The following is a 15,877-nucleotide window of genomic DNA, read 5'->3' on the forward strand; positions in this document are numbered from 1 at the left end:
AATGTGTGTGTGTGTGTGTATGTGCCCGTATTATGTATGTGAATGCATGTCTACATGTCTGTACTAGTGTATATGTTTGCACATCTATATGCCTGTATCGGTGTGTGTGTGTGTGCATGTTTATATGCCTGTATCCTTATATATGTTTGTGCACATGTCTATATGCTTGTATCGGTATATGTGTGCATGCATGTCTATATGTGTGTATCGGTGTATGTGTGCCCCTAATTCTCTATGGATGTATTTGTGTGTGTACATATTTGTGTATGTCTGTATTTTTCTGTTTGTGTGCATGTCCATTTGTATTGATATCTCTCTGTGTGTGTATGCATGTGTGTGTGTGTTGGGGGGGGTGCATGGATGCATGTCTGCATGATTGTATTTGTTTATCTATGGCATGTTTATATTTTATTATTATTTATTTGTTTATAGTAGCACCCGCTTTGTGTGAATGTTTTGAGGGTCTGGGTGTTTTCCTTTGTGTGTCCGGTACAGTTTGTCCAAGGACAGAGTTCTTAGGAACAAAAAGTAAGGCAAAACAATACAGATATACAGAAGCTTTTGGTACTTGGAAAGCTATTTGTATTTTGGTGCATTCTTCCGTTGGCAGGAATGAGGTTACGGAAACCGGAAGGGGCAAGGAACTGGACGGGAGAGATAAGAGTTCAGCTGCACGTGATAGGTAGCTCAGCAGTATTGACCAAGGCTTCACAAGAAATCTAGCTCCTTTTCAGCAACATGTGAGAGAGAATGAACACAAGTAAACTTTAATGTCACCATAGAGAATAAGGTAGGTCACAGCTACCCCTAGCTTGGCCTTTCCCATTGGGAGGCACTGTATGTATGGAATGCTATGGGCACTATTTCCTTAAAACTGTAGCACAGACCTGGGTGGAGGCTGGGGAAGGTAAAGTGAAGCAGAGAGCAAGAGTAGCTTTATCATTGTCACATAAAACTTTAGGGAGCAGGAAAGGAGCACTGGCTCTGGAAATTACAGCCTTTCAGAGGAGGAGGTGCTATGAAAAGTGTAGAAGGAATGCTAGCTCCGTGGGGAGCTCCTGACTACTCCAGACCCAGCATCTTCCAGCAGAGCATGCCATAAAGAATAGTACAGCAGTCGTGTCGGCTATGAAAAGATCACATCTATTACAGTCCCAGCCTACTACAGCAAAAGGCTCTGTAAGGAACAGGGAGGGATCACTGGCTACAGGTGATTAAAAACAATTCCAGTCCTAGAGTCTTTCAGCAGGAGAGAGGCTAGGAAATAGGCCTGGGGCACAATGTGCAAGGAGCTCCTAGCTCAGGGCTCCCAACCTGTGGCTCCGGAGCCACATGCGGCTCTTCAGAAGTTAATATGTGGCTCCTTGTATAGGTACCGACCATAGGTGCCGAGTCTGTGGGTGCTCTGGGGCTGGAGCACCCACAGGGAAAAATTGGTGGGTGCTCTGCACCTACCGGCAGCCAAGCTCCCCTCCCCTCTCCCCCGCCTCACCTCACCCCCTTCTCCTCCCACCACTTGCCGCCACAAAACAGCTGTTTCGCGGCGTAACGAGCTGTGGGAGGGGGGGAGTGGGAATGTGGTGCGCTCAGAGGAGGCGAAGGGGAAGAGTCAGGCCGGGGCAGGGATTTGAGGAAGGAGTCCAATAGGGGCAGGGAGGGGTGGAGTTAGGGCGGGGACTTTGGGGAAAGGGTTGAAATGGGGGCAGGGCGGGGGGGGGGCGAGCACCAGGAGAAGTTGGCACCTATGGCACTGACTCCAGGGCTGGAGCTACAGGTGCCAACTTTCCAATGTGCTGCAGGATGCTCACTGCTCAACCCCTGGCTCTGCCACAGGCCCTGCCCCCACTCCACCCCTTCCCACGTCTGCCCCTGAGCCTGCCGTGCCCTCGCTCCTCCCCCTGCCCCTGAGCCTCCTGCAAGCCCCGAAACAGCTGATCAGGAGGTGTGGGGTGGGCTGCCAATAGGTGGGATGTGCTGGGAGTGGGGGGTGAGGGAGGTGATGGGGGGAGGGCTGCTGACATATTACTGTGGCTCTTTGGCAATGTACATTGGTAAATTCTGATCCTTCTCAGGCTCAGGTTGGCCACTCCTGGCCTAACTACTCCACACTTCAATACAGGAGCTCTGGCTGAGTGCAGCTCCAGCCATGCCAGGCCTGGCCCCTCCCAAAAGAAACTTCTGAACACAAAAGTGCAGGAACACTAGCTGCATTAGTGTCTCCCAGCTACCTCCAGCAAGAGTTGCTCTATGCGGCCCTGGCTATAGGAGTTCAAAGCTCTTGTCCCAGCAGGAGGTTCAGTAGGGAACAGTGCAGAACTGGCTACAAGTTCAGAACCTCCTTCAGCAGCATAGATATAGAGATATTTTAAAGGTTAAATTATTTTGAAGATTTAAATTATTAAAGGTTTAAATAGAGAAGGAACAGGTTAAAGAATATTTAGATAAGTTAGAGGTACTCAAGTTAGCAGGATCTGATGAAATTCAATTTAGGGTATTTAAAGATCTAACTGAAGCAATCTCAGAACCTTTGTGATTAACTTTGAGAATAGAAGACGGGTGAGGTCCCAGAGGACTGGAGAAGAGCAAACATAGTACCTATCTGTAGAAATGGGAACACAGAGGATCTGGAGAATTATAGACTAATCAGCCACTTTGATACCTGAAAAATACTGGAACAAATAATTAAACAATGGATGCGTAACCACGTAGTGGATAATAGAGTGATAAGCAATACCCAGAGTGGATTAGTGAAGAACAAATTAGGCCAGGCCAACCTAATTTCCTTCTTTGATGGAGTTACTGGCCTAATGGATAGGGGAAAGCTGTGGACATGATATCTCTTGATTTCAGTAAGGTTTTTGACACAATCCCACATGATAGTCTCATAAGCAAACTAGGGAAATGTGGTCTAGATGAAATTACTCTATGATGGATGCAAAACTTGGTGAAAGACCATATTCAAAGAGTAATTATCAATGGTTTGCTGTCAAACTGGGAAGGTGAATCTAATGATGTCCTGCAGAGGTCAGTCCTGGGTCTGCTACTCTTCAATATGTTAATTAATGTCTTGGATAATGGAGTGGCGAATGTACTTATAAAACTTGTGAATGACATTAAGCTGGGGTGGGTAGTTAGCACTTTGGAGGACAGGATTAGAATCCAAAATGGCCTTGACAAATTGGAGAGAGAAATTTGAAATTAGCAATATGAAAGTCAATAAACGAAGGGCTTCACTTAGGAAGGAAAAATCAAATCCACAGCTACAAAATTGGGTATAACTGGCTAGGTGCTAGTACTACTAAAAAGGATCTGGAGGTTATAGTGGATCACAAATTGAATATGAGTCAAAAATGTGATGCAGCTGCAAAAAAGGCTAATATCATTCTGGGGTGTATTAACAGCAGTGTTGTATGTAAGACACGGAAGGTCATTGTCCTGCTGTATTCAGCACTGGTGAGGCTTCTGCTGGAGTACTGTATACAATTCTGGGTGCCACACTTTCTGAAAGATGTGGATAAACTGGAGAGAGTCCAGAGGAGAACAACAAAAATGATAAAAAGTTTAGAAAAGTTGACCTATAAGGAAAAGTTTTAAAAAACTGGATACGCATTCTCCTGAGAAAATAAAACTGACAGGGAATTTGACAGCAGTATTCAAATAGGTTAAAAGCTGTTACAAAAGGGATGGTGATCAATTGTTCTCCATGTCCACTGAAGGTAGGACAAGAAATAATGGACTTAATCGGCAGCAAGGAGAATTTAAGTTAGATATTAGGAAAAACTTTTTAACTGTAAGAATAGTTAAGCACTGGATCAGGCTTTCAAGGGAGGTTGTGGAATCCCCATCACTGGAGGTTTGTAAGAACAGGTTGGAAAAACACCTGTCGGGGTGGTCTAGGTTTACTTGCTCCTGCCTCAGTGCAGGGAGCTGGACTAGATGAGCTCTTGAAGTCCCTTTCATCCCTATATTTCTATGATTTTGAATATCGAGAAGGTCTGAAGCTGAATTCACAGAGATATTACAGGTGATGAACCAGTCTGGCGCAGACATGTTAAAACTGTGAACACCCACAAGGTAGAGTTCTGGATTTGAATTTGAGCCAAGACCCTCACTTCCTGTGCGATCTTTATACAGATCTAAGTAAAGCGTTTCACTTCTAAAACATCAGTTCCAATACAGCCCTAGGTCAGAGGGGAGTGGATAGCTCACCAAGTTTTGGGACTGGAATACAAAATCTTTTACCTCAAAGGCACTGTAGCGGGGTGGTCACTTGCTCCTGCCCTGAAGAGCTTAAAACAGCCCTGGGAGAGGGCTGTGGCAGGGCATAGCAGCAAGCCTCCGCTGACTGGGGAAACAGCCACAGCTGGGGCCACACTCCAATCAGGTCGCAGCTGGCCCTATAAAAGGATTGCAAGCCAGGAGCTCAGGCAGTCCTTCTCTAGCAGTAGAGAGGGGAGGACCTGGCTGCCTGGGAAATGAAAGGTACCAGAGTAGCGCAGTGCTGGGGAATAGGGCAAGGGAGCTGAGGAGCTCCCACCTGGAAAACCCCCAGGCTGCAGGCCTTGTCTAAGGCCAAATAGGTACTGGAGTTGCAGGGGTGCATCCCGGGGGTAGGCAGAGGCAGCAGGTTCAAACGCCCCTTGCTGCTGATGAGTGATACAGACTGCAGTCTGCCCCAGTGTGTGGGGGCTAGATGAGGACTGGCAGTGAACACAGAGGCAAGGTGGGGACAGAGGGTGGGGATTCCCCTGGGAGGGGAGCCCAGAGAGTGGAGGTACTGCCAGGAGGCAGCACCCAAGCTAAAGGGGCACCAGGGTCTGGGAGGGACACGCGGGCCAGTGACAAGCAGGACATCAGCCTGCAGAGGGTGCTCCAATGGCTGGACAAGTGAATTCCCTGGATGACCAGCAGGAGATGCCGCTGGGTGAGTCCTCTCATTGCTACAGGCACCTTGTCCAATCCAACCCTGGACACCAGCAAGTACTAATTAATTTCAATCTGAATTCCTTCATTAGACACTCAAATTCGTTCCCATCCAATGGATGTTTGGTGGGCTCTCTCTAATGAGATGGGAGGTGTCTCCATCAAGATCTTGGTGTGACAGGTGTATATGTTGCAAAAACCACCATCACAAATGGGCATAGGTGACCCTGTTGTTGTCACTCTCAGCAGAGAGGCCAAGGACTGACATGGCCAATGGAAATAGAGCTCCCTTTTTACCACTCCAGAGCAGGGCTGAGGTGGTATATGTGGGCGAAGCTCTCACAACTGCTGTACCCATTTCTTTGTAGGAGGAAAGGTGCTTTGGCTGAGGACAGTGCACCTCCCCAGCTCGGTTCTAGTTTATTTTAACAGGTGGGAACCACCTGTATTTCTGCATGCACTTTATTTGAGGGAGATTATATTCCTGTGCCAACTCTCCTGGCCAGGCCCTTGTCTCTCTGCAAACAAAGCAAGTGCATGGGAACAGGAAGGGAGAAGCTGATCCCGGATGGGGGAAGTAAGGTGCAATTCCCCTTTCCCATGATACAGACAAGCAGGATGCTGCCCATTCCCGGATGCATGTTAAAATAAATAAATTAAGGTGTAGGCTTCTGCTGAGCAGGATTATACGACAGAGTGGTTAAATGCTGGCAAATGCAGCCCAGTCTGCACTAGTGCTACCATTGGTGGAGCTGCATGCCTGTTAGCATGGCAACAGACAGAAGGAAAATTGCAAACAAGATGGAAAGAACCACAGACAATGTCCCACACAGTAGTGTAGTCAAGGATAAATCCGGATAAACAGTTTACTCACTTCTCATTTGGGGAATACAATATTTGATCACTTCTGACCTAAGTGTTTATTCACTCCTCTCTTGTGATAAGTGAATCCTGGCTGCACAACTGATGTGCACATTATCTACCATCTGGTTATGCTCAGCAACAGATCATTGGGAAAACTGTGACCTGTAAAAAAATCTGCAAGGAGCCATCCAGGGCTACTGCCTGGTACATTTGCTGACCGCTAAAAGCAGGTGACATTTATTTTTTTACAGTTTTATGTCATTTTCTCCTATTTTGTAGAAAATGAAGTGTCAGCAATCAAACATTCTTTTGTTTTGGGGCAAGAAACAGAACGTTTCCTTGACAAGTTGGAGTTTGGTTTCTGAAGCTGAACAGTTTACCAACGTCTCTTTTTTACCATTACCCCCTGCTCTCACACAGTTTGTCTGTGCAGTGCCTGCTGCTCCTGTACCTTTTCCTCAATGTGCCTTTCCCCTTCAGCCAGTGAGCTTGTCCACACTAGGAACAGCTTTCTAAAAAACACAGTAGCTAATATGTTTTAAAACCCCTGTGTAGATAGCACAAGCTGTAGCTTTGCCATGTTTGCTGGTCAAGGTGACTCCTAGCAAGGTGTTTTGTGTTCACCCCCCATGTGCTAAGGCAAGTGAAAGCTACAACTTGCCCTCTCCACACCACAGTTTTAAAACATCACCTATAAAATTGTTAAAAATCACCTCATGTAGACAAGTGCAGTCTTTCTCTACCCAACTCTCCTGTTCTGTCTCCCTTCTGTTCTCTATCCTTCTCCTCTTCCCTCCATCCTCCCTTTCTCTCCACCTGATTTTCTCTGTCACTCCCTCTGTTTTCTCTCTCCCAAAAAGTCTCCCTCCATCTCCCCGTGCTCTTTTCACCTGTCTCTATATCTTCCTATCAGATACTATTTCTCTCTCCCCATCAGCCTCACTCTCCCTTCTCCTTCCCATCATTCTATCAGTATCTCTAGACCTAATCCCTCCACGCTTGCCCAGGAGCTGTAGAGGAAGGATGTCTTAAGGTTACAGAGGGGTTAAGAGAAGGGAGTCAAAGGGGAGAGCATGGGGTGCTGCCTTTAGTTGTCCTACGGACTCATTTGCCTCCTGATGGTGCAACAGTAGTTGGCAGGGGGAAATGGAGATTTGAGGCTGTGTGCTGGCACACACGTCCTCAGCAGCACAAGCACAGTGTTCTTGCTGCAGCCCGCAGGCCTGCATCTGAACTCTGGGGGAGGGGACGCATGCTAGGTAAAGGAAACTCAGAACAGGGCAGAAAGATTTACTAACACATGGGGATCTCAGAGGAGGATGGAGAGTTGAGTGGAATCAGCGTGGTGAATTATTGCTTCTTATTAAATGACAAAAAGAAAGTGCAGCTCATTCTGCTTCATTGCTTCCATTCGCCATCTTTCTGCTAAGGGACCTCAATCCTGCCTGCAATACACCCTGCTAGTTCAGCCCTGGGTGTCCTCAAAGCTCTGCTGATACGCCTGAGTCTTGTCCATCCCTCCGATATTACAGTTCTGCCCTCAATCCCCCTCCCAAGCTGTACCAATGCTTCTTCCATCCTCCCCTGCAGCCGCCTGATATTCCATTTCCACAGCTCTGTCAATGCCCCTCACTCCTGCCATGCAGCCCCCCTGCTATTACAATCCTGGGCTCCCCACACCTAGAGTACTAACACATCAGTCATTCCAACAAGGTCAGTTAGAGGGATGACCTTGCTGAGAAAGTGACAGAGGAGCCAATCCTTGTGCAGCAAAGAAGATGTGGGGAAGGAGACCAGACAACAAAAGGAGATTTTGCAACCATAAGAACACAGTCAAGAGCAGGAGGGGGAAGGAGAATGAAATTGGTAAGACTGGAACATCTTTTCCCAACCACAAGGACCAGATGTCCCTTGGGAAAGGTGGGGGTGGGGAGGTAATTTTGGTCAGCCCTTCTGTCAAAAACAAAATAATAAAATGTAGGGAATAAAAATGGAGGAGAGGCAGAAACCCGCTCTTTTCGCCTCCCCAGCAAACGTGATTAAGGAAGCTGGAAAGACAGATGTTTGGGGGTAGGCTAAAGGAGTTAAATCTGTACAGCTTGGCTAAGTGACAACTGGGGCAGACAGGATAACTGTAGCCAGGGCTCCCAGCTGCCAAGCAGGGAACGTAGCAGCTCTGAGAGCCTTAACTCCAGCCAGGGCTTCAGGGGCTGATAAGAATATGGAGGGTGGGAGGAAGTAAAACTGTTTGTGGAGCTCCAGGATTTACTGTTTGACTTCCACCCATCATACTTTTATGCCCCCTCCCCCATTACCACAGCATCTGAGCACCTCACAGTCTTTAATGTATGTTGCCTCACCACACCCCTGTTAACTAGAGCAGTGCTATTATCCCCATTGTACAAATAAGTAAATGTGGTCCAGAGAGGCTAAGTGATTTGTCCAATGACACACAGGAAAACTGAGGTACAGCAGTGAATTGAACCCAGGTTTCCACAAGTCACAGGCTTGCACTGTAACCATTGGATCATCCTTTCTCTCTCTCTCTGCTGTTCACCTGCTCTCTTTGCAGATCTCCCACACTTGAGTAGGCAATGGCTGGGAAGGAGACACTGGAAACTAAGGGAGAGAGACTGAAGGAAAAAAGAATGAAGGAAGGAGAAACATACAAAGAGGAAGGGACAGAAAAAACAGTAAGAGTAAATGAAACAGAAAAAAGGGGAGACAAATTAAGAGATGCTGAAAAAGAAGAGATGAACAAGAGAGAGAGAAAAGAAAGATGGGTAGGAAAGAAAGAATGAAAAAGAGGTGGAGAAAAATAAGATAAGTAACAAAGAGATGGAAAAGAAGAGAGCGAGAGAGAAGGAGATCTGATGTAGAAACATCCCTGTTGCAACTGATGAAATCTGCCCCACTTCCTGGAAGTGGCTTGTGGGTTCTCTCTTCTGCCTCAACGAGAGTTGCTCAAGAGCATTAGCTGAACCTTGAGAAGGATGCTCAAGCAGCCACTGAGGGAAGTGAAGCAATGCTTCAAGGAGGGGGAGAAGAACGTGTGCTCTCTGGGTGATAATAGGTGTTTATCTCTAACTTCTGTGACATTTATTTACTAACCTTCAAAAAGTCTCTGTTATCAGTCCCAAAACTCCTCTGAAGAACATTGGGAAGCATCACTTGGGTGTATAACACCAAAAGGTTCCCTGATGCTCACTGCATGTTTTCTGTCCAGAATATCAGGTCCACGACAGACAATGTCTGCAACCACCCTCAGATATAGGATCTGCAGCCTATGCCAGGCCAAGAGGACAAGTTTCATTGAGCATTTGAGCACATTAATCAAGCAGAGGTTCTTCGTGGGACAGACAAGTGGCTTCTACAGATATTTAGACGTATCCTGATGGACACCTGCTTCAATCTCTCAGAAGAATCATTCTGTCAGGATGACCAGACATGAAGAATCATAGAAGTGTAGGACGGGAAGGGATCTCAAGATGCCATCTAGTCTAGTCCCCTGCACTCAAGGTGGGACTACATAGTAACTAGACCATTCCTGACAGGTGTTTGTCTAACCAGTTCTTTAAAACCTCCTTTCATCTAATCCAGTCCCCTGCACTCAAGGCAGGACTACATAACCTATTCTTTAAAACCTTTGCAAATTGATTGCTTGATTATTTGCTCCATTATCTTTCTGGGTACTGAAGTTAAGCTGACTGGTCTGTAATTCCCTGGGTTGTCCTTATTCTCTTTTTATAGATTGGCATTATATTTGCCCTCTTCCAGTCCTCTGGAATCTCTCCTGTCTTCCATGACTTTTCGAAGATAATCCCTAATGGCTCAGATATCTCCTCAGTGAGCTCCTTGAGTATTATAGCATGTAGTTCATCAGGCCCTGCTGATTTGAAGATATCTAATTTGTCTAAATGATTTTTAACTTGTTCTTTCCCTATGTTAGCCTCAGATCCTACCTCATTTTCACGGGAATTCACTGTTAGATGTCCAATTGCTACTAAACTTTTTGGTGAAAACTGAAACAAAAAAAGTCTTTTAACATGTCTGCCATTTCCACATTCTCTTATTTCCCCCGCCCCCCCCCCCCGCCTCATTGAGTAACGGGCCTACCCTGTCCTTGGTCTTCCTCTTGCTTCTAATGTAATTTTAGAATGTTTTCTTGTTACCCTTTATGTCTCTAGCTAGTTTTTTCTCATTTTGTGTCTTGGTCTTTTGAATTTTGTCCCTACATACTTGTGGTGTTTGTTTATATTAATCCTTTGTAATTTGACCTAGTTTCCACTTTTTGTAGGACCTTTTTTTGAATTTCAGATAATCGAAGATCTCCTGGTTAAGCCAGGGTGATGAATTGCCAGACTGCCTATCTATCCTACACAGTGGGATAGTGCCTGCCTTAACAATGTCTCTGAAAAACTGTGAACTCTCTTGAACTTTAAAAGAGAACCACCATGAATTTATCCAGTTAAGTCCATTAATGGCTATTAGCCAGGATGGGTTTGTCAGAGGATGGAGATGGATGGCAGGAGAGAGATCACTTGATCATTGCCTGTTAGGTCCACTCCCTCTGGGGCACCTGGCATTGGCCACTGTCAGTAGACAGGATACTGGGCTAGATGAACCTTTGGTCTGACCCAGTACGGCTGTTCTTATGTTCTTATGAACTGTTTTCCCCCTTAGATTTGCTTCCTGGGGATCTTACTTACCAACATTAGAAGCAGCAAAGAATCCTGTGGCACCTTATAGACTAACAGATGTTTTGCAACATGAGCTTTCGTGGGTGAATACCCACTTCTTCGGATATTCACCCATGAAAGCTCATGCTGCAAAACGTCTCTTAGTCTATAAGGTGCCACAGGATTCTTTGCTGCTTCTACAGAACCAGACTAACACGGCTACCCCTCTGATACTTACCAACATTAGTTTGCTAAAGTCTGCCTCCTTGAAATCAATTATCTTTATTCTGGTGTTTTCCCTCCTACCATTCCTTAGAATCATAAACTCTGTCATTTCATGATCACTTTCACCCAAGCTGCCTTCCACTTTCAAATTCTCAAACTGTTCCTCCCTATTTGTCAAAATCATATCCAGAACAGCCTCTCCTTAGTTGCTGTCTCCACCTCTGAAATAAAAAATTGTCTCCATACATTCCAAGAACTTGTTGGATAATCTGTGCAGTGCTGTATTATTTTCCCAACAGATGTCTGGGTAGTTGAAGTCCCCCATCACCACCACGTCCTGTGCTTTGGATGATTTTGTTAGTGTCCTATTTATTTATTAAATAAAGCCTCATCTACCTCTTCTTCCTGGTTAGGTGGTCTGTAGTAGACCTCTACCATGACATCACACACCCCTTTTTTAACCCAGAGACTCTTAACAAGTCTGTCTCCTATTTCCATCTCAACCTCAGTCCAAGTGCATATATCTTTGATATATAAGACAATACCTCCTCCCTTTTTTGGTGTAATATCCTGGGGAAGGATCTGTGATGGGTTGGACACCCTGGGATGTCACCTGGTGTGCTGAGACGCCACTGAGTCAGTCTATTCTGCCAGCCTGGGTCCAACCTGTCACAATGGTGTAGTCGAGTAGCATAGTATGCACAGCCTATTGCCCTGAAACACCGGTGGTGATTTTAAGTGAGTTTTAAATGTGGTGGCTAGAGAACAGACAAAGTGGTTACTGGTTATTTCGGGAAAGAGAAGCAGGGATAGAAAAGTAGGAAAATTAGTGAAAGTGAAGTTATCAAAAAGTTGGAGCTGCACAGGGTGCAAGCAGAAGAAAATGAAAGGATGCATAAGAGACAGATTTGTCACAAGGGGTGGGGGTGAGCAGAGCCAGCTCCTGTCCAGTAGCTGTTCCCTCAGGTGAGGGGAATGTTTTGCCTGACAGTAGGGAGACTGTCCAGGTTGCTGGCTGTCAGGAAGTTGCAGTTAAGCAAGGGACAAATCCTGCTCTAGGATGCATAGGGAAATGTGTCCTGGAGGAAGGGAAGCCTTAGAGGGGGAAGGTGGGATCCGAGAAACTGTTGCGGGGCGCAGGGTGAGGATTCCATGGGCTCTGTAACTGGAGGCCAACCCAATTCAAAGACGGAGGAGTGTACAGGGCTTGCCAGTGAAGGGTCTGTCATGGTTGGTAGCTGTGAGCCCACAGCTGGACAGGGGACAGATTTCTCTCCAGGGAGCACGGGGGGAGGGGTGCCCTGGCAGGGGGCCCAGAGAAAGAGGTTAAGAAGGAATGTGAGGGAGTACAGGAGTGTTTCCCCCACTCATTACAGGGAAGGGTTTGTCCAGGAGAAATTTGCTGGATCTGCACCTGTAATACCAGGCATCTCACCTGTGGCTCAAGTTTTAAGAGGGAACTGTGTAACTGACCTCCCTGAGGGGAGCATCCAAACAGCTGACATCTTGGGAACAGCAAGAGGGGTGATCGAGGGTACCCCAATCCAGGCCCCACTTTTTCAAAATGTTTTTCTTGCTGTACTTGTGAAAACTAAGTCTGTCTCTTTAAGGCGGCAGGGGGTGGGGGCTTCTTCCAAGCATTTTGGTGTCTGTGAACATGCTAATGATCGACCTGATGAAGAGGCAGAGACAGCCACTTCCCGGGCAGGTAAAACCACTCATAGAATCATAGAAGATTAGAGTTGGAAGAGACTTCAGGAGGTCATCTAGTCCAACGCACCTGCTCAAAGCAGGACCAACTCCAACTAAATCATCCAAGCCAGGCCTTAAAAACTTCTAAGAATGGAGATTCCACCACCTCCCTAGGTAACCCATTCAAGTGCTTCACCACCCTCCTAGTGAATAGTGTTTCCTAATATCCAACCTAGACCTCCCCCACTGCAACTTGAGACCATTGCTCCTTGTTTTGTCATCTGCTACCAGTGAGAACAGTCTAGATCCATCCTCTTTGGAACCCCCTTTCAGGTAGTTGACGGCTGCTATCAAATCCCCCCTCACTCTTCTCTTCTGCAGACTAAGCAAGCCCAGTTCAGTCAGCCTCTCCTCGTAAGTCATGTGCCCCAGCCCCCTGATCATTTTCGCTGCCCTCCGCTGGACTGTCTCCAATTTGTCCACATCCTTCTTGTAGTGGGGGGCCCAAAACTGGATGCATTACTCCAGGTGTGGCCTCACCAGTACCGAATGGAGGGGAATAATCACTTTCTTTGATCTGCTGGCAATGCTCCTACTAATACAGCCCAATATGCCATTGGCCTTCTTGGCAACGAGGGCACTGACTCATATCCAGCTCCTTTGTTTGTTCCCAAGTTTTTTTCCAGGAAGCTGAAGGGAACCGGTGATGGGTTGGACCCCCTGGGACGTCACCTGATGTGCTGGGACAGCACTGAGTCAGTCTATTCTGCCAGCCTGGGCCCCCTTTTACCTGGTCTTGCTGGGCTAGGCTCCCCAGCCTTTTCCAGCCAAGCACACAGGCAGGGCCATACCCAGCTGCACAGAGAGACAGATCTGCTCTGGGAAGGCTCAGCTTAAGGGGTTTGCCACAGCACCAAGATGTCCACACCCCTTGGAGTACAAACCCAAAATTATATGAAATTCACCTCTCATCAATGTGGAGGGGGGGGTATGCACAACTTCTCCCACCCCCCCCGTTTAGAAATCACATAAACTGGGTTGTATTGTAAACCAGAAATAAACGTATTAACTATAACAAGTGTATTTTAAGTAATTAAGGAGGTAGCAGACAAGAGACTACTAAGAAAATAAAAAAGAGCATGCAAACTAAGCTTAATACACTAAAGAAACTGGTTATATGTAAGTTCTCACCTTGGAAAGTGTAGTTTGAGATAATGGACCTCAGGGATTTGCACAGTTTGCAATATTAGTGGAATATGAATGTGTCATACCCTGTCCACTCTACAGCCAGTATATGGGCACAGCAGAAGCAAGAAATAACTATAAAAAACATACTTCACATTTGTGCCTAGTTATTATGGTGTTTAGGTGTCTGGGGCCCACTAACATAACAATCAGACTATATAGATAGATGGGAAGGAAACCGATGGAAAGGCTGACTGGCATAGCACAATGGAGCCTGCTGCCCACAATATAACTAGTGTTATGAACAGACTAGTGTGTGTGTATTACTGTTTTTTACTGTATGGAATCAGAACTGTTCAACTGTGTGTCATAGCCCCTATACTGTTGTTGATGGGCCGCAACAAGGAGTAATAGATTGAAACTGGGGAGGGGAATGGAGAGGAGAACGGATATAAGAAGTGCATCCTACTGATGAGCATCTATTAGACTGTAGCCTAGTCTGGAAGCCTCTTTGACAACTAGAACTAGACAAAGCTCTGGAAAATGGATTGTAGGGAAGGAAAAATCCTGCCTTGATCCCAGGGGAGGGGTGAATGGAGAAGATGTGATCAAATGCTCTAAATCTTTTCTGTCCCTAATTTTGGCTGCTCACTGGCCCCACTTCAAAAATTGTTGAAAACACTTGTCCAGGGACAGGGTCATCTGAGTACAATAACCCTTTGTAGGCCAGCAGCCTCATCCTTCCTGTGCTACACCAGCATTAAACTTAACTCGCTCCAATGTGACATCAGCTTTTAACACTGCCAGGGAGGGAGAAGGGGCACCTTTGATCCTTTGTTTCCCTAGTTTAAAAAGGGCTTCCGAGATATATACACACACATCTCCACACACAAGTAATTGTCAGATACCCCAGTCCCTTGGCAGAAACCTGTGCTCATGTTCCCTGGGAGCCATCAGACCTCCCTCCTGCCTCTCCAGTTCCATTCTTCTTTTCCCCTATATCATATGACCGGTTGATGTGAAGTCTTTTCCAATCTGTGCTGGATTTAGGTGTGAGAGGCTGAGGGATCCCAGCCAGGGCAACTTTATACAGACAGAAACCAAAGGTCTATTGGGGACACCTTCCCCTCATACACATGACTGGGTATAGGGTCAGCTTCTAGGAAGGGGAGCATGAGGCTGGTGTAGACTGCAGGAGAAATCTTTGAAGCCAAAAAAGGAAAGACAAAGTTATGGAGGGATGGGCGGGAGGATAGAAGAGATTAATGCACCCATATTCCTCTCTCTGGTTCTCCTGCAACTCTCCCTGATAAATATCCTATCCCCCCTGCCATATCTGATGCCCCCCATCTCCCACTAGTGTTCACCTGGCCTCCTCTGATACATTCCCCTAATACCCTTCCCTCCCTGCTTCACCCTTTCTCTCAGGCTCTCCTGATCTGCTCACCCCATGCACTTTTGACCCCTTCCCAATATGCATTGACTCTCCAGCAAGGCTGTTCCTCCAATGCATCCCTTCTCTGGTGCATTCCTTCTCTACATGCTTTCTCATGCCTCTCTCTGTCTGATGTACCCCATTCCATGGTGCACCCAAGATATTCTCCTTATTCCCTCCATAATTGAACACTGCGCCCCTCTCCCCCACTGATGCACACTGAAATCCTCATCCTCAGCCCCCTCCTTTGACATTCTCTTTGGCTGTTATATTAATTACCTTTGATATAGAATCCCCCACCCCCCATATTCTCCTCAAGTGTTTTCCTCCCACTCTGGAATCCCTGGCTCCCCCATGCCCATCAGCTGTGATGCTGAGGTCCTCTCAGGACTTATATCCTCACTTATCCCCAGCTCAGTTTCCAACCTCTAAATAGCCCATGTATTTCATGCCTCGGCCATCTCTCTTCCAGGAAATCTGGATAGGGAAAGCAGTACCTATGCCAATACCTCCACATCAGCAGAGCCAGCCACCTGATCCTGCAGCACTCTCCTTCCAGGAGTTCCTCTCCCATCCCCCCAGGCCGTAGGCACAAGGAGCCCATCATGACACCGCCTTGCCTTTCTCTTTCTACAACTGTTCCCTAAAGATGAAGGAAGGCCAGGCCTTGGAGATATTATCCCCACTTCCAGGAGAGAAGAAGGCGGTCCAACAAAGGGAAACCCTCAAGATTGAACCCAGAGCCCCAGGTCATTGTCCTGGGAGCCCTGCCCACAAGAAGGATTGAACAAGAGCTCTTGTCCTGTTTATGAAATGTCCGGGGGTGCTGTGGTGTAAGAGAAAGGAGGGGAGTGACCCAGGCCATATGCTGCCT

General features: G+C 46.7%; 1 long non-coding RNA gene across 1 annotated transcript in view; it reads left to right on the top strand.

The window, feature by feature from the left end:
• Window positions 1–712: 712 nt before the first annotated feature.
• The window catches only part of LOC120377820, a 28,140-nt gene continuing 12,975 nt past the window's right edge, over window positions 713–15,877 (top strand). Inside the window, exon 1 of the long non-coding RNA XR_005587489.1 lies at window positions 713–790. This is a non-coding gene — a long non-coding RNA (uncharacterized LOC120377820). The remainder of the gene's footprint in view (window positions 791–15,877) is intronic.

This window comes from Mauremys reevesii, linkage group 1, assembly GCF_016161935.1.
Source record: "Mauremys reevesii isolate NIE-2019 linkage group 1, ASM1616193v1, whole genome shotgun sequence".
NCBI classification, from domain to species: Eukaryota; Metazoa; Chordata; order Testudines; family Geoemydidae; genus Mauremys; species Mauremys reevesii.